This window comes from Myxine glutinosa, chromosome 2, assembly GCF_964187855.1.
Source record: "Myxine glutinosa chromosome 2, kmMyxGlut1.1, whole genome shotgun sequence".
In the NCBI taxonomy this organism is placed as follows: domain Eukaryota; kingdom Metazoa; phylum Chordata; class Myxini; order Myxiniformes; family Myxinidae; genus Myxine; species Myxine glutinosa.
This window is the reverse complement of record NC_136262.1, coordinates 6263096-6285889: the sequence shown is the minus strand read 5'-3', so window position 1 is coordinate 6285889 and position 22794 is coordinate 6263096. Positions and strand designations below refer to the sequence as shown.

At 49.9% G+C, this 22794-nt stretch overlaps 1 protein-coding gene across 9 annotated transcripts in view; it reads right to left on the bottom strand.

Moving 5' to 3' along the window:
* Nucleotides 1–22794, bottom strand: part of ABCC12 (ATP binding cassette subfamily C member 12) — a 407545-nt gene that overhangs the window by 373533 nt on the left and 11218 nt on the right. For 2 of the 9 annotated variants that reach the window (XM_078772925.1, XM_078772932.1), the window contains exons 1-2: nucleotides 22149–22277; nucleotides 5108–5153 (exon numbers count right to left, since the gene is read on the bottom strand). The exons of 1 other annotated variant lie outside the window; for it this stretch is intronic. The gene's annotated coding sequence lies outside the window, so the exon portion shown is untranslated. Of the gene's footprint in view, nucleotides 1–4666; nucleotides 4682–5107; nucleotides 5154–21726; nucleotides 22303–22794 lie in introns of those variants that run through there. 6 more of the 9 variants (XM_078772930.1, XM_078772924.1, XM_078772927.1 and 3 more) reach the window with 4 other exon arrangements.

Below are 22794 nucleotides of genomic sequence, written 5' to 3'. Positions count from 1 at the left end.
GTTTACTGTGTGTGTTTGTGTGTGTGTGTTTACTATGCGTTTGCGTATTTACTGTGGGTGTGTTTACTGTGCGTGTGTGCTGTGTGTACTGTGTTTGTGCTGCATGTTTGTGCTGTGTACGTGTGTGTGTGTGTGTGTGTGTTTGTGTGCTGTGTTTTGTGTGTGTGTGTGTGTGTGTGTGTGTGTTTGTGTGTTTACTGTGTGTACCGGTACTGTGTTTGTGCTGCATGTGTGTACTGTGTTTGTGTGTTTGTGTTTTTGTGTCTCAGTGTCAGTACGTGTGTGTGTGTGTTTTATGGCATCGATGGGGCAATTCAAAAGTTACACACATACTCAGTGCATGTCCAAGTGTTATGTAACGTCATTAACTAACGAATATTATGTTTTAATAACCAACAAAATTAATATTTAATGACAAACAAGTCGGACGATGAGCGATGGGAAAGTGAATTTGTTTAAACTGGACACGATGCACATGAAGTCCGAGCATTCGCTGATCGTTGTGAACAATAATTCTGATCGACAATTCAAGTTGGTCTTTGGAGGAACGGGGGTGGAGGCAGGGGGATGTGGGGGGGGGGGGTGGGGGTGGGAGAGTGGGGGCGGTGGGGAGAGTGGGGAGAGGGGGGGGAGTGGGGAGAGGGGGGGGAGAGTGGGGGCGGTGGGGAGAGTGGGGGGAGGGGGGTGGGGAGAGTTGGGGGGGGGGGGGGGTGTCACCTTTTCAACAAAATGAAGGTTGTGTAATTTTAGAACGGCCCCGATGTGCAATCAAAAAGACATATTTAATCATCCAAGCAGGATGCTATGGTAAAGTATATGAAGGTAGTGGGTAGTGGGCGACTTTGAACTATTTTGGCATTCCACAAACCAATGTCGTGCCAACTGGTGGAGACATCAGGGTAGCGGACAAGGCTCGCCTGTGTGTGTGTAATGAGGTGATTGAATCGGTTAATGGATTCCTTTACTTCGTGTCAGTTGTATATATTCATCTGGGAGAATGGAGTCTCACTTACTTGGAGAAAGAGATTGGACAGGCCTGGAAGCCTGCATCGAAAGCTTGAGGTGTTGTGAAGGAGCCCGTCTTATTGGACAGGGAATTGTGAATCGACAAACATGGATGGCTGGGCGGATCCAGAAATTTCAACACAGACGGATGGAGGAGGGGGGCGGGGGGGGGGGGCACCAACTTTTGTGAAATCGTACCAAACTTCTGGCATGCACTTCTGGCATTTTTTTTTTAAATCTTGGAACTGCTCTACTGACGTCATACGCTAAATGTTGCCCAGATCTAAAACAGGCAAAGCATGACTCTGACGCATCGATATAACATATGTCGTCTGCAACTACACACATTACATTCGCGAATTTATATCGCCATTTTAAGGTCCCTCGTATACATATAAATATATATATATACACAACATGACCAAATGTATGTGGACAGCCGAACATCAAACATCTCATTCCGAAATCATGGGCATTAATATGGAGTTTGTCCACCCCCTCCCCCCCTCCCTTGCTGCTATAACAGCCCACAATCTTCAGGGAAGGCTTAACACTAAATGTTGGAACATTGCTGCGGGGATTTGCTTCCATTCAGCCACAAGAGCATTATTGAGGCCAGGTACTGATGTTGGGCGCTTCGGCCTGGCTCACAGTCGGCATTCCAATTCATCCCAAATGTGTTTGATGGGGTTGAGGTCAGGGCTCTGTGCAGTCCAGTCAAGTTCTTCCACACCGATCTCGACAAACCATTTCTGTATGGACCTTGCTTTGTGCATGGGGACATTGTAATGCTGAAACAGGAAAGGGCCTTCCCCTAACTGTTGCCACAAAGGTGGAATCACACAATCGTCTCAATTCTAGAATGTCATTGTATGCTGTAGCGTTAAGATTTCCCTTCACTGGAACAAGGGGGCCGAGCCCGAACAGTTGGTGTGCTAACATTGCTTTCAGAGGCAGTTTGGAACTCGGTAGTGAGTGTTGCAACCAAGGACAGATAATTTTTACGCACTATGCACTTCAGCACTCGGCGGTCCCATTCTGTGAGCTTGTGTGGCCTACCACTTCGAGGCTGAGCTGTTGTTGCTCCTAGACGTTTCCACTTCACGATCACAACACTTACAGTTGACCGGGGCAGCTCTAACAGGGCATAAATTTGACGAACTGACTTGTTGGAAAGGTGGCATCCCATGACGGTGCCACGTTGAAAGTCAATGAGCTCTTCAGTACGGCCCATTCTACTGCCAATGTTTGTCTATGGAGATTGCATGGCTGTGTGCTTGATTATATATACCTGTCAGCAATGGGTGTGTGGCTGAAACAGCCGAATCCACGAATTAGAACGGGTGTCCGCATACTTTTGGTCATGTAGTGTGTGTGTATATATATATATACTGAAACGCAAAAGAAACTTACCACCTTTGAAACCTTTAAATATCAACAATAACACTGCATATAGTAAATGTGTGAACTTATTTGTGGACAATAGTGTCCTCACTGTCAGACAAAACGGTCACGGATGGTCACTTGAACCTTCAATGGTCACTTCATAGCACAGCTGTTGAACAGCCGTTTTGACTGTCAGTGATTAGCCGAGGGGTACGGGATGATTTTAATGAGCTGCACGTGATGTCTTGATATTGGCTTTAAAAAGGCCAGTGCAAAATGGGCATTTCAATCAACATGCCACGATTGTCAAGGGATCAACGGCAGCGTGCCCTGTGCATGCTGCAAGGCGGACTGAGCTACCGTGAGGTGGCACGTCGCCTTGGCTGTTCACACCAGACGATATCGGCCCTGGTGGACAGAGACACCCTCCACAACTCTGCAGATGACAGACCTCGATCAGGGAGGCCAAGAGTCACCACTGCAAGGCAGAACAGGCAGATGGTCCGAAGTCACCTGTGGGATCGATTCCGTCCAGCATCCCGCACTGCGGCAGAAACTCCAGGGCGTGCAAACCCACGGATCTCCAATGACACTGCAGGAAGACGACTGCATGACTATGGTCTGACTGCCAGAAGACCATACAGAGGCCCCGTGATGACGGTTGCCCATCGCCGCAACCGTCAGAGATGGTGCCAGCAGCATCAGCGGTGGACCTTGGTGCAGTGGAACGAGGTCGCTTTCAGCGATGAGTCAAGGTTCTGTGTGGACAGTCCTGATGGGCGTGAGCGTGTCTGGAGAAGAACTGGCGAGCGATATGCCGATTGTTGCGTGTGTCAAGCCAACAGGTGGGGTGGCCCAAGTGTGATGGTGTGGGCAGCCATATCAGGCCGGTACAGGACGCCACTGGTGGTTGTGGATGGGAATCTTAACGCCCAGCGGTATGTGGATAACATCCTGCGACCTCATCTGCTGCCATTCCTGCTAGACCACCCAGAACTGAGAACCTTTCAGCATGACAACGCTCGTCCCCATGCTGCTCACTTTACCACTGCATTTCTCCAAGGCGAGAACATCAACACCATGCAGTGGCCTGCGCTCTCCCCTGACCTGAATCCCATAGAGCACCTGTGGGATGAGCTTGGGAGACGCGTAGTTGGCAGGGCCAGGACACGGGCAGAGCTGCTTCAGACATTTGGGACTGAGTGGGACAGAATCCAGCAGCAATCCATCCAAAGACTGGTAGGCAGTATACGCCGACGATGCACTGCCTGTATCCAAAACAATGGTGGCCATACACGCTATTGAAAGGGGACTGACATTGCACCCTGTGCTGTTCTGTACTGTAGAACAAACTGATGAGATGGTGTATCTTGGTCAAAAACTTGACATGTCATCAATAAAATGCCAATGTTTCAATTAGCAATTGTTGGTTTGTTTTATTTTGAACTGTTACAATTTTATTACATTTCAAACAAGTGGTAAGTTTCTTTTGCATTTTCGGTCTTTTTGAAGTTGGTCAAAATGGTCAAAATGGTCAGATCTTTCGGTCAAAATGCCCATTTTGCACTGGCCTTTTTAAAGCCAATATCAAGACATCACGTGCAGCTCATTAAAATCATCCCGTACCCCTTGGCTAATCACTGACAGTCAAAACGGCTGTTCAACAGCTGTGCTATGAAGTGACCATTGAAGGTTCAAGTGACCATCTGTGACAGTTTTGTCTGACAGTGAGGACACTATTGTCCACAAATAAGTTCACACATTAACTATACACAGTGTTATTGTTGATATTTAAAGGTTTCAAAGGTGGTAAGTTTCTTTTGTGTTTTCGGTCTTTTTGAAGTTGGTCAAAATGGTCAAATTTTTCGGTCAAAATGCCCATTTTGCACTGGCCTTTTTAAAGCCAATATCAAGACATCACGTGCAGCTCATTAAAATCGTCCCGTACCCCTTGGCTAATCACTGACAGTCAAAACGGCTGTTCAACAGCTGTGCTATGAAGTGACCATTGAAGGTTCAAGTGACCATCCATGACCGTTTTGTCTGACAGCGAGGACACTATTGTCCACAAATAAGTTCACACATTTACTACACGCAGTGTTATTGTTGATATTTAAAGGTTTCAAAGGTGGTAAGTTTCTTTTGCGTTTCAGTATATATATATATTTTAGAACGGCCCCGATGTGAACGGCCCCGAACTCGCGGAGGGTGAGTGAGCATCAACGATGCTCTACTTTTTGTATGTATTTTATTCATATATCAACATCATACATACCTGTCTTATATGCATGTCTGCTGTTCTTGTAGACGAAGAAGACCTGTTGGTTGAAAGCTCGTCTGAAAATTAAAGATCGACCTCTTGAAGCTACGTCCACGACTTATTTAATTTCTTCCGATGATATATACGAGCAACGGTACCCGCCCTGTGGGCGGGGCTTCAATTGGGAGGCCCAAATGAAAAGGCAAAATATCAGAAATTTAAGGCTTTTTTTATTTTAAACGATTTATATAAACATCCCTTAAATCATATCACACGCAAATCATCAAAATCTAAACAGTATTTGTAGAATTTCAATAAAAGCCACATCACTGTTCATATTGGTAAATATTATTCCATCGTGTTTGTAAAAACTGGAAAATAAAAAAATGTGGAAATTGGAAAAATTGGAAAAACAATATAGCCTATTTTACTCCAAGGGGTCCCAGGATTACCCACCCAAAATTTCGTTGCGATCGGTTCAGCCGTTCTTGCGGTACCGTACCTGGGAACAGACGGATGGACAGACAGATTGACAGACATTTGGTGAATTCAGTAAGATATATTAGTGGGGTCACCCATGGGAATCCCACGGGCATGCACGTGTGTGACATTTGGACGTCTTGCGTTTGATGCTGCACATTCAGTTTTACAAACTTGTTTCTGGCAATTTATCAGATCCACAAATGATGTAATCTACACAATGTATTTACTTCTGATAACATGTGAATGAATGTGCGTGCACATGGGAAATACAGTTTGAAATGTGTGATCACATCTCATGTAAAATGTGACTTCAAGAGCTCAAATCCTCTCCCTCCCCACCCCCATCCCTCCCACATCACGCACACTGCACCAGGAAGTGATCACCCACAGGGGAGTAGGTCACACACACACACATGGGGAAGTGTGGCACACAAACACATGGTGGGGTGGGTCACACACACACACCTAGGGGAGTGGGTCACACACACACAAACACACACGCACACACACATATATATATATATATATATATATATATATACTAGCTTGGCTCGGCTCGCTGCGCTCGCCTCACCAAGCGTCGATACTGAGGAACGGTCTTATTTTAGCTGAGGCTAATGACTGTACCTGAGTTTCTGTGTTGTCATGATTTTCACCAATCATAATACAAACAATTACTTTGCACAAATGTAGTTGTTGTGTTTGTGATATTACATTTTTATAGGCAATTTAGGTTGAAGATTTAGGTTGAATGTTTTTTTTTTCAAGAAAGAACACCCTCAGCACATACATAGGGGAGGGGTAGGTGCAGACTGGAAGTTTGGGACAATTACACCTCACCACCACGTAATTCAAAACACCTCACCACCACGTAATTCAAAAACACCTCACCACCACGTAATTCAAAACACCTCACCACCACGTAATTCAAAACACCTCACCACCACGTAATTCAAAACACCTCGCCACCACGTAATTCAAAACACCTCACCACCACGTAATTCAAAACACCTCACCACCACGTAATTCAAAACACCTCACCACCAAGTAATTCAAAACACCTCGCCACCACGTAATTCAAAACACCTCACCACCACGTAATTCAAAACACCTCGCCACCACGTAATTCAAAACACCTCGCCACCAAGTAATTCAAAACACCTCGCCACCACGTAATTCAAAACACCTCACCACCACATAATTCAAAATACCTCACCACCACGTAAATCAAAACTCCTCACCACCATGTGATTTAAAAACACCTCACCACCATGTGATTTAAAAACACCTCACCACCATGTGATTTAAAAACACCTCACCACCACATAATTCAAAATACCTCACCACCACGTAAATCAAAACTCCTCACCACCATGTGATTTAAAAACACCTCACCACCATGTCATTTAAAAACACCTCACCACCATGTGATTTAAAAACTCCTCACCACCATGTGATTTAAAAACACCTCACCACCATGTCATTTAAAAACACGTCACCACCACATATTTCAAAATACCTCACCACCACGTGATTCAAAACCACCACAACGTTATTGAAAACACTTCACAACCACGGAAACAAAAGTTTGAGGGAATCGTTAAGTGACAACACAGACACTGCCCAGATGTGTAGATATATAGATAAATGACTGCACCCGAGTTGCCGGTTTGTCATGATTTAAACCAATCATAATTCAAACAATTATTTTGCACAAATGTATTTGTAATATACATGATATCACATTTCATAAACAATTGCAGTTGAAAACTGAAGTTGAAAAAAATAATTTTTCCCAAAATAATTCGCCAAAAAAAAAAAAATCGGGAATTTTTTCAAATAAAATACCCTGAGGACATACCGACGGGAGAGATATGTGCATACCAGAAGTTTGGTACGATTTCACAATTGAGGTCGCGGATGGACCAGAACAGATTTACTTGAGGCGAGGACCAAACACGGATTTTACTTATGTAGCGCGGGAAGAGGAAGGGAATTGGAAAGCTGCGGCAAAAGCGCTTACCTGGAGTGCGCCGACCGCGACTTTGATCCTGCAGGGAATTAATGAACTGAACAACCACAAGATTTAATGTACAAAAATATAAAGATTTATTCACGGAACCCGAAACAATGAAACGCGACGGTAATCAAATAATGGGCCTAAATTGGGATCCCACACACCAGACTCAACAACAGACACAGGAAGGAATTACCAAAAGAAAAACGTCCGTTATTTAATTGTGAATGTGGTGCGTCCTTATCTCTCCTGTCGTCTTGCGTCTCCAAGCTCTGCTGCACATCACGAGGCCCCTCGCTCCAGCACCACAGCACCGCGAAGGCCCGAGCCAACGCCCACTCCAGGCTCCTCGTCGAAAGCCCACGAGGTCCGTGCACCACTCTAAGCTCCAAAAGCACCGATCGCACACGAGGCCCCAAAGCACCAAAAGCACCGCTCCAAGCACCACGCAGATGGCGAGCCAACGACCACCAGGACCTCTCAATACCAAGAAGAAGAGCGCAGAGAGCACAAGACAGCCAGGGAGGAACATGCGCAAGAGGCAGCGAAGACCCAAAAGCTAGAACTCGAGCAAGAGCTGGACGTGCAAGAGAGCCAGAGGGACGTGCTGCGCAAGAGAGAACTGGATGTGCAAGAGACCAAATGTCGTTCGGTGCGCCCTGATATAACCTTGTGGCGGTGACGTCAGCCTTGGCACGCCACCCAATCAGTGCCCTCCACCGAATCACAGGCCTGTAGCATGGTGATAGCTCATGTCACTCGATGTGGCGAGGCCTGCCGGAGGTGCAGCTGGCTGCGGCCCATGCGGCGGTTCCCCAAACTGGCCTCTTGCCTGTTTTCTTCCGAAGTCCTTGTCAGGGAAGGGAATTTAATTAATGTGTGCACTACAGGGCCTGTCTAAGTGTCTATATGAGTATGCATTGCCATAAGGGACAAAGGTTTGATTACCAGGTGTGACGCACAGGGGTTTAACTTAATCCCTACACTATCTAACACTCGAACATCCTGGTATGTTCACAAGCAGACATGTTAACCTGACAAACCGGACTAACATAGAACTAATTACAAGGTAGATTCCCTATCGCGACAGACGAAGCATGTTACCTATACAGATCTACCTGACTCTAGATATTGCTCCACCCTCCCGACATAACAATATATATACAAATATATACACCTTTATACATACACACACACGGGAGTGGGTCACACACACACACACACACACACACACACACACACACACACACACACGGGAGGGGGTTACACACACATATCATTTTTTATGTTCCTCACAATTCTGTCTCTCTCTTGTTCAGACACACATGCACACATCCACATACATCCACACACACACACACACACACACACACACACACACACACACACATATATATATATATATATGTATATATATATATATATATATATATATATATATATATATATATATATATATATATATATATACAGTATATATACACAAAGAATTAAGTTAAGCACCCCCCCCCCCCCCCCGTTTTTTCACAACCTCGCACATTACAAGTTTGTTGTCGTCAAAACAGTGTAATATACCCATGATATTGCTATATTTTCTGGAGAAGTGATATTATGGTCACATAAAAACATAACAATCATGCCGTTTTCAATATTTTATTCTGAATAATTTAAGGTGAAATTTTTTGGGAATTTTAGGCATATTTTCACCTCAATTTAAGTATGGAGCTATAGGTCCATCACGGACAGTGTGGATGACGTTTATGTTTTCTAACGTACAGTCATTGTTCTGAGAAGACCTCTAGCGATCTTTGCGTCAATAACGTGTGTAGGACCCACGTGATCGGATCACTGACGCAACCAATCACTTTTTTTCACTTTGATCACTCAATTTCATCAATGGATAATTGCTAATGTCATACCAATCATTATTTGATCTCACATACCTTAGAATATATGCCAATGTATACATATACACAAAGAATATATATTAGGGGGTGCCTACCTTAATTCGTTGTGTAGGGGTCCTTAACTTAATTCTTTGTGTATATATATATATATACACATATACAAGAATATACATCCACACACACACACACACACACACACACACACACACACACACACACACATACACACACACACACACACACACGTACACATGCGTACGCACATATACACACATATACACATACACACACACATATCCACACATACACACACACACACGTACACACACACATATACACACATATACACATACAGATGCACACATATACACACACACACACACACACACACACACACACACGTACACACACACACACATACACATATACACACACATATATACATACACACACACACACACACTATCTCGACAATTTGCCATCTGTGACGATACGTGAACAAAGCTTCACCCCTCTCCCAACATTGTTGACTACGTATAAGTTAAACATTTCATCGTGACGATGGAAACGTCCGACGCGAATTCTTCATAAATCTTGGCAATTTCCTGTCTGTGTACTTAGGTGGTGTAAGATATATCGTGCCGCAAAAAGCCATGATTATTTAATATATCTTGGCAATTTGCCGTCTGTGACGATCAGTGAACGAAGCTTCGTCCCTCTCCCCACATTAATGAGACAACGTATAAATTAAATGGAAAAGTCCGCCACAACTTTTTAATATATCTCGCCATTTTCCCATCTGTTATTTTAGGCAGTGTATGACAGACCGTGATTTGTTTTTTATATATCCCGGCAATTTCCCGTGTGTGCGTGAATGTTCTCAATCATTGCTGACACCGAGTCTAAAACCATCGGTAAAAATGAAATCAGATCATGAGTTATAGTGGCGATAAAGGCGTGAGAGAAGATAACGGCTACACAGCTGACTCCGCACGTGAAAAAGCTGAATGCCTCAACTCTGTGTTTGCCTCTAAATCTTGTGTCCCAAACCCATCCCTCTCTGTACCCACCATACCCAGTCGTACCCAGCTGCTCCTGGACTCCGTGTCCTTTCCTCCTGACAAGGTGGAAAAGTTTCTGTCAACCCTCGACTCTGATTCTGCAACTGGACCTGACGGCATTCAGCCCACGGGTCATAAAATCCTGTGCTTCTCGCTCTTTCACTCCCTCTCTCTGTTCTCTTCACCCTCTCTTTTGCTCAAGGTCAACTGCCATCTGCCTGGAAATCAGCCAACATCACCACTTTGCACAAAAAGGTGCAAAAACAGATCCAAGCAACTACAGACCAATCAGCCTTCTCCAAATTATCAGCAAAGTCATGGAATCCATCATTGCTTCGGATATGAAATCTTTCCTCTTCTCCAATGACTTGATCTCTGATCATCAATTTGGTTTCAGACCAGGTCACTCTACGCTGGACATGCTGCTTCTGCTGTCTCAACAATGGATGGATGTCCTCAATGCCAAACAGGAAATTAGAGCTGTCTCCCTCGACATATCACGTGCCTTCGATACGGTCTGGCACCCTGCTCTGTTCACCAAACTCTTCTCCTTTGGTATCCATGGAAATCTCCACGCATGGCTGGCGGACTTCTTCTCTAGTCGTAGACAACGTGTGGCCCTGAATGGGTTTCTCTCATCTCCTCTTCCTGTTCAGGCTGGAGTTCCCCAAGGCAGTGTTCTGGGCCCTGTGCTTTTTCTGGTCTTCATCAATGATCTCTCTGACTCTCTTGAAAATCCTCTCTATCTCTTTGCTGACGACTCCACTCTCTGTTGCTCCATTCCTCATCACTCAGATCGGCAGTCTGCAGCCCCCTCACTCTCTGCAGACCTGGACAAAATCGCAGACTGGGCAAACAAGTGGAACATGTCTTTCAATCCTGACAAATCTCACACTCTTACGATGTCTCTCCGAAAAGACCGACTGGACAACCCTCCCATCTACTTTCTGAATAATCCTCTCGAAGAAGTTCTGTCACTCAAGCTTTTGGGTCTCACTATCTGCCATGATCTTTCCTGGGAAAACCACATTTCCAAGCTGGCCTCCAAAGCCAGTCGCCGACTGGGCATCCTCCGTCGTGCGAAGTCCTTCCTTGGCACACCTGAGCTCCTCACCACATACAAGGCTTTCATCCGCAGCTCAATGGAGTACTGCTCTCCCCTCTGGGCTGGTGCTCCTGCCTCACACCTAGCTCATCTTCACGCTGTTGAAACCAAAGCGTTCAGAATCATTGGAATCTCCTGCGATGACGCTATCTCCGAGGGCCTTTCAGTTACTCACCGCAGGCAGGTTGGTGGTCTTTCCGTCATCTACCGACTCCTCTCCGGCCTTGCACCCCCAGCTCTCTCTGGGCTCTGTCCCCCAAATATTCCTACAGGTCGCACAATATCTGCCTGCAACCCTCTGATGGTTAAACTGCCAAAATCAAGACTCTCTGCTCACCTTCACTCCTTCATTTCTCTTTTCTCCCGCCTCTGGAACAAACTCCCTCACTCTCTTCAATCGCACTCCTCCCTCCAGGTCTTTAAAACGGCTGTTCACCACCATCTCTTATCTTCCCCAATCCAAAACCTTGATCTTTTCTACCCCCGCTAATTTCACCCCAAATCCACTTTTTTGAGGTGACTTTTGACTTCTTTCCTGGAAGTCCTGGGTGTCCTTGCGTTTTATACCTATCCTGCCTCCCCCCAGGCCCTCTCCTTCCCACACATCTCACGATGTCCCTGCTCTCAAATGTTGTGTTTGTGTGCTTCCTCCCCTTCTCTCCCCATCTTGTCGACCGCTCCCCTTTTTAAAAACTTTGTTTGCTTGTTTGTTTGATTTGTTTGTTTGATAAATGTTAGCTCTCTCACGAGCCTCGACTCTGTATACCAAAAAAAAAAAAAAAGAGAGTGTCAATGGCCTTTATGTTATAGGCCTTTAAAAATGCATTTCGGTCTATAAACGGAAACTTTCATCGGATTTTATTCCAGTCTTTTTTTCAACCGAGTCTAAAACCATGTTGGCAACTGTGAAAAATGAAATGAGATATCGAATTAGAGTTGAAATAAAACTGTGAGAGAGAGCAAGACACCACGGGCCTAACAAAACAAACAGTAAATAAAATGGTGGATATGTGTTTTTGAAGCCTCTTCCAGAATGGGTGGAGCTACTTTCTCAATGGAGGAAGCCACACCCCCGGACAGACATTCGACAGACAGAATCACCCACGGAGAATATTATATATACATATATATATATATATATATATATATATATATATATATATATATATATATATATATATATACATATATACATATATATATATATATATATATATATATATATATATATACATACATACATATATATAACAATATAGGTCATCTTAGGGGAATTGTCTGTACCTTGGGAAGAGGACATGGAGGAGGTGCACGAGAGGAAGAGAGGAAAGTACAGTGAGCTGGAGGCAGAGTGTCGGGAGAAGGGTTGGCGAGTTTCTTGTCAGCCATTTGAGGTGGGGTGTAGAGAGTATATTGGCAATTCCTTTTCTCCATTTCTTGCTCGGCTTGGAGTGTGTGTGACAGAAAGAAGGAGGATGTGTGTACGAGTGGCTCAGGTTGCCTTGAAAGACTCACTGTGGATATGGAGGAAGTTTATGGAGGCACGTGAAACGGTATAGGTTGAGGTTGAGGGTGGTGGTTCATTTCAGCCTAAAGGGGTAGTGACTGAGCGCGGAAGAGAAATGGAGGTGTGTGTGTGTGTGTGTATGTGTGTGTGTGTGTGTGTGTGTGTGTGTGTGTGTGTGTGTGTGTGTGTGTGTGTGTGTGTGTGTGTGTGTGTGTGTGTGTCAGTGTGTCGGTGTGTGTGTTGCAGGAGTGGGTGCGGTTTTGCATGAATGTGTTTTTGTTTGAGTGGTCCATGTTGTAAGGGTAGGTGGTCGGTGGTTAGGTGTGGTTTTTTTTGGTGTGTAAGTGAGTGGGTGAGGGATTGTGCATTCTGGGAGTGGAGGTGGTTTTGTTGTTGTCGTCTGTGTTCTCACTGGCTGGGGGTGGGGCTATGTACACATCCGGGTATAGCTGCTGCATGTGGAGGCATATGTGCCCCTGCTGGCCGTATTGCTGACCGTATCGCTTCGCTGACCATAGAGGTTGAAAGGCCGAAATGGGATGATGATGAGGACCTCGAATTAGGACCTGTCAGTGAGGCACACTTGTGACCAGGTGTGTTTTGAAATTATATATATATATATTGTCTGTACCTTGGGAAGAGAACATGGGGGAGGTGCACGAGAGGAAGAGAGGAATGTACTTTAAATGTATACGAGGGCCAGTCAATAAGTAACTTTAAAATGGCGATATAAATTCGAGAATGTAATGTGTGTAGTTGTAGACGACATATGTTATATTGAAGGAACTGCGCTCCAACGCGAGTCGAAAGAATTGACGCGACCAAAGACGGAATTCGTCCGAGTTGCTTTATTGAAACAAAACAGCTCAGGTATTCTGACCAGCCCGTTTATCGGGCAGCAATATATATACACATTTATGTCGGGAACTTTGCCCGGCAAAAGCTATACCGGGCATGCCCGGGTGTCAAGGGCGAGCCTTGGAAAGGCGAGTCTGGACCTGCCCGGGCGTGTTTGGCTGCGGCCTGGCAAGTCGAGGATGGGCGTGCCCGGGCGCTCTGGACGAGCACTGGAAAGGCGAGAGCGGGCATGCCCGGACGCTCTGGGCGAGCCCTGGAAAGGCGATAGCGGGCATGCCCGGACGCTCTGGGCGAGCCCTGAAAAGGCGATAGCGGGCATGCCCGGATGCTCTGGGCGAGCCCTGGAAAGGCGAGAGCGGGCATGCCCGGGAAAGACGAGACCGGGCGTGCCCGGGAGGTTCGGGCGTGCCCGGGAACAGTGAGTCCGGGCATGCCCGGGAGAGGCGCGTCTGGCCGTGTTCTGGCCGGTGCAAGGCGATTGTGTGCATCCAGCGGTAACCGCTACACACGCCCCTCCAGAATCGACCTGCACCGGCAGGGTCAATTTAAGGGGGGTCCGGATGACCCGGCCGAAGCGACCCCTGGAGGGTCGTGGGGAGGGGTCCGACGTGGTGGTGGGTGGTCGAGCGGGGGGAACTGTGGACGGGGGGCGGCCTCGCCGCGGAGGAAGGGCCAACCGTGGTGGTCGGTCGACGTCCATGTGCGCCGGTTTGAGGCGGTCCACAGAAATCCGGTCCGGCCGGCCGCCGAAGTCGACGATGAAAGACTTGTCGCCCCGTCGCAGGACCCGGAAGGGCCCGTCGTACGGCGGCCGGAGTGGCCCCCGGTGCGCGTCATGACGCACAAAGACGTACTCCGCTGTGCAAAGTGCCGGGGGGACGTAGGACTGGGGGCCACCGTGGCGGGACGTCGGCACGGGGGCAAATCGTCGGGCGGCCTACTGGAGGTCCGAGCGCTGGCGAGCGGCGGACCAGGGACTGGTAGCGTTGGGCACGAATTCGCCCGGGACGCGGAGCGGCTGGCCGTAGACGAGCTCGGCGGCGGACGCCTGGAGGTCTTCCTTGGGGGCCGTGCGAAGGCCCAAAAGGACCCACGACAGCCGGTCGGCCCAACCGTCGTCCTGAAGGCCGGCCATGAGTGCGGCCTTCATGGAGCGGTGAAACCGCTCGCACAACCCGTTGGCTTGGGGGTGGTAGGCCGTGGTGCGGTGCAGCGTGACCCCCAACGAACGGGCGACCGCGCCCCAAAGCTCAGACGTGAACTGTGGGCCGCGGTCGGACGAGATGTCCGCTGGTGCGCCGAAGCGCGCGACCCAGGTGGCGATGAACGCCTGCGCCACGTCGGCGGTGGTGGTGGAGGTGAGGGGCACGGCCTCCGGCCACCTGGTGGTCCTGTCCACCATGGTGAGCAGGTGGGTGAACCCCCGCGAGGGGGGCAGGGGACCCACCAGGTCCACGTGGACGTGGTCGAAACGCCGTTCAGGCACGGCGAAAGGTGCCAGCGGGGCCTGGGTGTGGCGGTGGACCTTGACCTGCTGGCAGGCCGTGCAGGCGTTGGCCCAGTCGCGGATGTTTCGTCGAAGGCCGTGCCAGACGAAACGCGCCGACACCAGCTTCTGAGAAGCTTTCCGGCCCGGGTGAGAAAGGCCGTGGATGGAGGCAAAGATGCGGCGCTGCCAGGAAACGGGCACGATGGGGCGAGGCTGGCCCTGGGAGACGTCGCAGAGCAGGACGGTGCCCGCGAAGGGAATGTCGGCCAGGCGGAGGCCCGTGTCCGCCGCACGGAGTGCCTGCACCGAGGCGTCGGTGGTCTGGTCGGCCGCCATGAGCGCGAAGTCCATGCCGAGGTGGACCGCGTTCGCGCTGGCCCGAGAAAGACAGTCGGCCACGGCGTTGTCTTTGCCGGCGACGTGCCGGATGTCCGTGGTGAACTCCGACACGGCGGAGAGGTGGCGCTGCTGGCGGGCCGACCACGGCTCCATGACCTTAGCCATTGCATAGACCAACGGCTTGTGGTCAACGAAAGCCGTGAACGGGCGGCCCTCCAGGAGGTGTCGGAAATGGCGAACGGCCAGGAATAGCCCGAGCAGCTCACGGTCGAACGTGCTGTAGTTTAACTCGTTCGGCCGGAGTTGCCGGCTGAAAAAAGCGAGTGGCTGCCAAACCCCGTCCACCCATTGGTCATGGACGGCGCCCACCGCGTAGTTGGAGGCATCCGTAGTAAGGGCGATGGGCGCATTGAGCACCGGGTGAGCCAGCAGCGTTGCGTCGGCGAGGGCCCGTTTGGCGCTGGCGAAGGCCGCGTCCATGGCCGCGGACCAAACAATGTCATGCTTGGCCGGCTTGCCCCGGAGGGCCTCGTAAAGGGGCCGCATGGGCTGAGCAGCGCGGGGCACGAATCGGTGATAAAAATTCACCATGCCGAGGAACTCTTGGAGGGCCTTGATGGAACGGGGACGCGTGAACGTGGTGATGGCCTCGACCTTGGTCGGCAGCGGCACGGCCCCGGTCTTGGTGATGCGGTGGCCCAAAAAGTCAACGGTCGTCGCGCCGAAGTGGCATTTGGCCGGGTTGACAATTAAGCCGTGCTCGCTGAGGCGACCGAACAGTGTTCGGAGGTGGAGGAGGTGCTCGGCGCGGGACGTGCTGGCGACGAGGATATCGTCCAGATAGACGAAAAGAAACGGCAGGTCGCGCAGCACGCCGTCCATCAAGCGCTGGAATGCCTGGGCCGCGTTCTTGAGGCCAAACGGCATCCGCAAAAATTCGAACAGGCCGAACGGCGTGATGACGGCCGTCTTCGGGACGTCAGCCGCCCGGACAGGTACCTGGTGGTAGCCCCGTATCAGGTCAATTTTCGAAAAGACCCGTCCTACCAAACGGGCGGAAAAGTCCTGAATATGCGGGATCGGGTACCTGTCGGGGGTGGTAGCGTCGTTGAGACGGCGGTAGTCGCCACACGGGCGCCATCCACCCCCCGGCTTTGGCACGATGTGCAGTGGCGAGGCCCACGCGCTATCGGAGCGCCGCACGATGCCGAGGTGCTCCAACGCGTCGAACTCGGCCTTCGCCACGGCGAGCTTGGCCGGGTCGAGGCGGCGGGCCCTGGCGTAGACCGGCGGGCCCGTAGTGGGTATGTGGTGCTCGATCCCATGCCGCACCGCGACGGCCGAAAACGTCGGCCGCGTGAGGGCCGGGAATTCCGCGAGCAGGCGAGCGAACTCGTTCGCTGCCGGGAGGGCGCACGCCAGTTCGGTCGGCACGGAGCTGCTCATTGTGCACGCCAGGGAGCTGAAGGTCTCGGCGTGGACAAGGCGACGTCGTTTGACGTCGACCAGCAGCCCGTGCGCGCAGAGGAAGTCGGCGCCCAGCAAAGCCACGGGGACGCTGGCGGTAACAAAAGTCCATTGAAAACGCTGGCTGTCGAAGCAGAGGGTGACGACGCGTGGGCCGAAAGTGCGTATGGCCGAGCCATTAGCAGCGACCAAAGAGGGGCCGCAAACGGCGTCCCGCCTGTCCTGCTCGGAGGCGGGTATGACGCTCAGTTGGGCGCCGGTGTCACACAGGAACCGCCGCCCAGACGCTTTGTCCCGAATAAAAAGCAAGTTGCCCGAGTGGCCGGCGCTCATGGCTGGGAATGAACGCCGGCCCGGCCGTTTCCCGACCTGCCGAAAGTGCACGGGGGCCGGCACGTCCGAGCCTTGTGTCCGAACCTGGCGTGGTAATAACACCACGCCCGGTCAGGTGGAGGCCCCGGCCGTTGTGTCGGAAGCGGGCGGTGCGGCGTGGCGGCCGCCAGTTGCACCGGCAGTTCGGCCTCCAACTGCGCAGGGTGCTCGGGCGTCGTGGGCGTCGCCTCGGACGGCGGCGGGCTCCAGGTAACCGTGCCGATGTGCTGGCCCGCCGAGGAGATCTTATCGGCTTCCCTGGCGAGGGCGCGGGAATCCGTGATCAACGTGCCAGCCAGGGCGAGGCGTACCGGGTGAGGCAGCTGGCGAAGGAACAGCTCGCGGAACAGAATATCCGGAGAGTGCTCACCGAGCAACGAGAGCATATAGTCCATGCGCTCGGACGGGCGCGTGTCGCCGAGCTTGGGCAGAGCGAGCAGGCGCCGTGCGCGTGCTGCCGGTGAGAGGGCGAAAGCGTCGAGGAGGAGCGTCTTCAGCGCGTCGTATTTGTCAGCAGCCGGCGGGTGCTCGAGGAGGCTCAAGGCGCGGGCCGCGGTGGCGGAACCGAGCACCGCCGCAACATGGTGGAAGCGGGTGTCGTCCGCGGTGATGCCTCGCAGGGCGAACTGAGAGTCCGCCTGAGCGAACCAAACAGCCGCGTGAGCCTCCCAGAAGGTAGGCAGTTTAAGCGTCACTGCCGTATCCATGTCGGTAGGTCACCAATGAAGGAACTGCGCTCCAACGCGAGTCGAAAGAATTGACGCGACCAAAGACGGAATTCGTCCGAGTTGCTTTATTGAAACAAAACAGCTCAGGTATTCTGACCAGCCCGTTTATCGGGCAGCAATATATATACACATTTATGTCGGGAAGTTTGCCCGGCAAAAGCTATACCGGGCATGCCCGGGTGTCAAGGGCGAGCCTTGGAAAGGCGAGTCTGGACCTGCCCGGGCGTGTTTGGCTGCGGCCTGGCAAGTCGAGGCTGGGCGTGCCCGGGCGCTCTGGACGAGCACTGGAAAGGCGAGAGCGGACATGCCCGGACGCTCTGGGCGAGCCCTGGAAAGGCGATAGCGGGCATGCCCGGACGCTCTGGGCGAGCCCTGGAAAGGCGAGAGCGGGCATGCCCGGGAAAGACGAGACCGGGCGTGCCCGGGAGGTTCGGGCGTGCCCGGGAACAGTGAGTCCGGGCATGCCCGGGAGAGGCGCGTCTGGCCGTGTTCTGGCCGGTGCAAGGCGATTGTGTGCATCCAGCGGTAACCGCTACAATATCTATTAGTAAGAGGCATGTTTTGCCTGTTTTAGATCTGGCAACATTGAGCGTATGACGTCAGGAGAGCAGTTCCAAGATGGCGGCTCCCTTAGAAGCATGCACCAGGGAGGAGCAACGTTGTGTGATCCGTTTCTTGGGAAGTTTGGGTGTGAATCCCAGTGAAATCCATTGCAGAATGAAGATGCAATATGGTGACTCATGTTTATCGCTGCAACAGGTGTACGACTGGGACAGGCAGTTTAAAAGTGGAGTGTCCAGTGTGGCAGATGCTGCTCGCTTGGGCTAGCCTCACTCAGTTGACATACCAGAAATGGTTGCAGGAGTTGAGCGTGTGCTGAAGGAAAATTGTTGCCTTACGCTGGATGAGGTGGTCTCCAAATTGAACATTTGCCATGGTTCAGCACACCATATCATTCCCAAAATGCTGGGGTTCCGCAAAGTTACTGCAAGGTGGGTGCCTAGACAACTCACACCTGAACTGAAAGAATGGCGAATGAACACTTGTGAAGAACTTCTATGACGTTACAAAACAGAAAGCGACACTTTCTGCAGCGCATAGTGACTGGGGACGAAAGCTGGGTCCACTATTTTCAGCCAGAAACAAAGAGGGCAAGCAAAGAGTGGTGCCATTCAACTTCACCGAAGCCCAAAAATTCTGCACACAGCCGTCCGCTGGAAAAGTGATGCTGACGCTCTTCTGGGATAGCCGAGGCCCACTTGTGGAGCATTACATGCCCAGAGGGACCACAGTCACCAGTGAATCATACTGCAACCTTCTTTAAAAATCATCTGAAACCAGCAATAAGATAAAAACGTCCTGGACTACTCACTACCGATGTTTTGCTGCAGCATGACAATGCTCGGCCCCATACTGCCAGTGCTACAGCTGCAACAATCGAGGACCTGCATTTTGAGTGTCTTCCTCATCCACCCTACTCGCCAGATCTCGCCCCTTTGGATTACCACATCTTTGGGCCACTTAAAGAGGTGCTTGGTGGAACTACTTTCCGATCCGACGAAGAGGTCCAAGAGGCGGTGCACGAATGGCTGCAAAAGCAGCCAAAATAAAAAAAATTCTTGAGGAATCCTTAGTAAAGCCTTAGTAAAATGCTGGAAAAAATGCATTGAACGCAATGAAGATTATGTTGAAAAATAACACAGCTGTTACACACGTACATGCAATAAATAAGTTCTGAAAAATATTTTAATGTTACTTATTTACTGCCCCTCGTGTATACATCTGTATAGTATTATTATTATCAGAATGAGTTTACTTTAGAATTGGAATTATATTACAATGAATGATACTTTTGAATTACTCTCCATATATTGATGATGAAAGCTTCAACATTTTAAATCTCCACGCATGGCTTGCGGACTTCCTCTCTGGTCGTAGTCAACGTGTGGCCCTGAATGGATTTCTCTCATCTCCTCTTCCTGCTCTGGCTGGAGTTCCCCAAGGCAGTGTTCTGGGCCCTGTGCTTTTTCTGGTCTTCATCAATGATCTCTCCGACTCTCTGGAAAATCCTCTGTATCTCTTTGCTGATGACTCCACTCTCTGCCGCTCCATTCCTCATCCCTCAGATCGGCAGTCTGCAGCCTCCTCACTCTCTGCAGACCTGGACAAAATCACAGACTAGTCAAACAAGTGGAGCATGTCTTTCAATCCTGAAAAATCTCACACTCTTACTATGTCTCTCCGAAAAGACCGACTGGAAAACCCTCCCATCTACTTTCTCAACAATCCCCTCCAAGAAGTTCTGTCGCTCAAGCTTTTGGGTCTCACTATCTGCGATGATCTTTCCTGGGGAAATCACGTTTCAAATCTGGCCTCCAGTCGCCGACTGGGCATCATCCGTCGTGCGAGGTCGTTCCTTGGCACACCTGAGCTCCTCACCACATACAAGGCTTTCATCCGCAGCTCAATGGAATACTGTTCCCCCCTCTGGGCCGGTGCTCCTGCCTCACACTTAGCTCGACTTCAAGCTGTTGAAACCAAAGCTTTCAGAATCATTGGAATCTCCCGCGATGAAGCTATCTCCGAGGGCCTTTCACTCACTCACCGCAGGCAGGTTGGTGGTCTTTCTGTCTTCTACCGACTCCTCTCCGGCCTTGCTCCCCCAGCTCTCTCTGTGCTCTGTCCCCCAAATATTCCTACAGGCCGCACAAGATCTGCCAGCAACCCTCTTATGGTTAAACTGCCAAAATCTAGGCTCTCTGCTCACCTTCACTCTTTCATTCCTCTTTTCTCCGGCCTCTGGAACAAACTTCCTCACTCCCTTCAATCCCACTCCACCCTCCAGGTCTTTAAAACAGCTGTTCACCACCATCTTTTATCTTCCCCCATCCAAAACCTTGATCTTTTCTACCCCCGCTAATTCACCCCAGATACACTTTAACGAAATTCCAACTTCTTTCCTGGAAGTCCTTGCAGTGTCCATATGGTTGATACCTCTCCCATCTCCCCCCAAGCCCGCTGCCTCCCACAGTTCTCTCGATGTCCCTGCTCTCAAAGGTTGTGTTTGTTTCCTTCGCCCTCTCTCCCCATCTTGTCTACCGCTCCCCTTATTTTGTGTTTGATGTGTTGGTTTGTGTCGGTTTGATTTTTTGTGTGATTAATGTTATCTCTTTCACGAGCCTCGATCTTGCATACAAAAAATAATAATAATAATATTTTTTTTTAAAACACTGATCACTCAGCGTTCAAATCACCAACACTCTGGTGTGGTCGAGCAAGTCCAAATATGATTACAGCATGTCCCAAAAATACCTTTTCAGGTGTACAGGGTGTCGCACAAACCATGTTAAAATCCGTGGAAAATTCTATTTTTGTTGCATTTTATAACAGAAAAACATGAGTATGTTCCAGGAAGGCGAGATATCGTAACAAGATAATCTCGTGTTCTCGAACAAGTTACAACGTGTTCCAGAAGATATCATTATGTGGAAATGTCACCAGTTTAAATTTCCCACCAAAGGTGGGCACTCAAATCCGGAAATGATTGCAATTATACACGTGTGTGTTTGTGTACACGTCGTATGTGTGTACCTGTATGTGTGTATATGTATACATGTCGAATGTGGTTACCACTGAATCAGGTCAAAAAAGCTTTGGATTTTGTGTCGTTTCCACTTCAGTAAAATAAAGTAACTTTTCCAAACAAGAGAGAATGAAACAAAATGAGGCACTTCAGCAACACCTTGGCGTGAAGATAACGTGGACAGGTATAAATGCAGGAGACGGACCCGATGTGCACGCACAAACAGCTTCGTGGGACAGCAGTGCAGACAGCTTTGTGGGACAGCAGTGCAGACAGCTTTGTGGGACAGCAGTGCAGACAGCTTTGTGGGACAGCAGTGCAGACAGCTTTGTGGGACAGCAGTGCAGACAGCTTTGTGGGACAGCAGTGCAGACAGCTTTGTGGGACAGCAGTGCAGACAGCTTTGTGGGACAGCAGTGCAGACAGCTTTGTGGGACAGCAGTGCAGACAGCTTTGTGGGACAGCAGTGCAGACAGCTTTGTGGGACAGCAGTGCAGACCCGCATGCAGTGATGAAGCAATATCTGTCGATCTGAATCAGCAAACGGTCAAAATGGATGACATGAAGCTGCTGAAATCTACCGTTCACGTAATCCAAGAGAACCCGACTGAGGACTGGCCGTGGGAAGGCGCTGCAAAAGGTCTTTGTGGACCCTGTGATGACAGAACAACCGGTCCAACATGCCACCACAGAAGCCAATTAATATGTGCGCGACTGAGCGATCGCAGGGGCACTAAGTGAACCTTCCCACCAGTTCAGCCAATCAGAGGCCGGCACAACAAGGATTGGTAGAGAGCTCCATGAACCAGTGCCAAAGGACGAACAGTATCATCTAATGGACTTTATAATCTTCAGGAACTTCGGGAATGTTAAACAAACCTTTGGTCATTCGAATGGTTCCCGAGGTTATGACGGGAGGGCCCCGAGGTATCCCACATTCCCCTCTGAGCTCTGCAGCCGGGGTTCGAATCCCGACCGAGCCACAAACTGTCATCCTGGTGTTTCACAAGTGGGAGATTCATCAGTGTGTGTGTGTGTGTGTGTGTGTGTGTGTGTGTGTGTGTGTGTGTGTGTGTGTGTGTGTGTGTGTGTGTTGTCCCTCGGATGGACGTTAAACTGAGCATCTCATTTACTAGCATTAGTTAGTGAATGTTAAACTAGGCGTCTCATTTACTAGCATTAGTTAGTGAATGTTAAACTAGGCGTCTCGTTTACAAGCATTAGTTA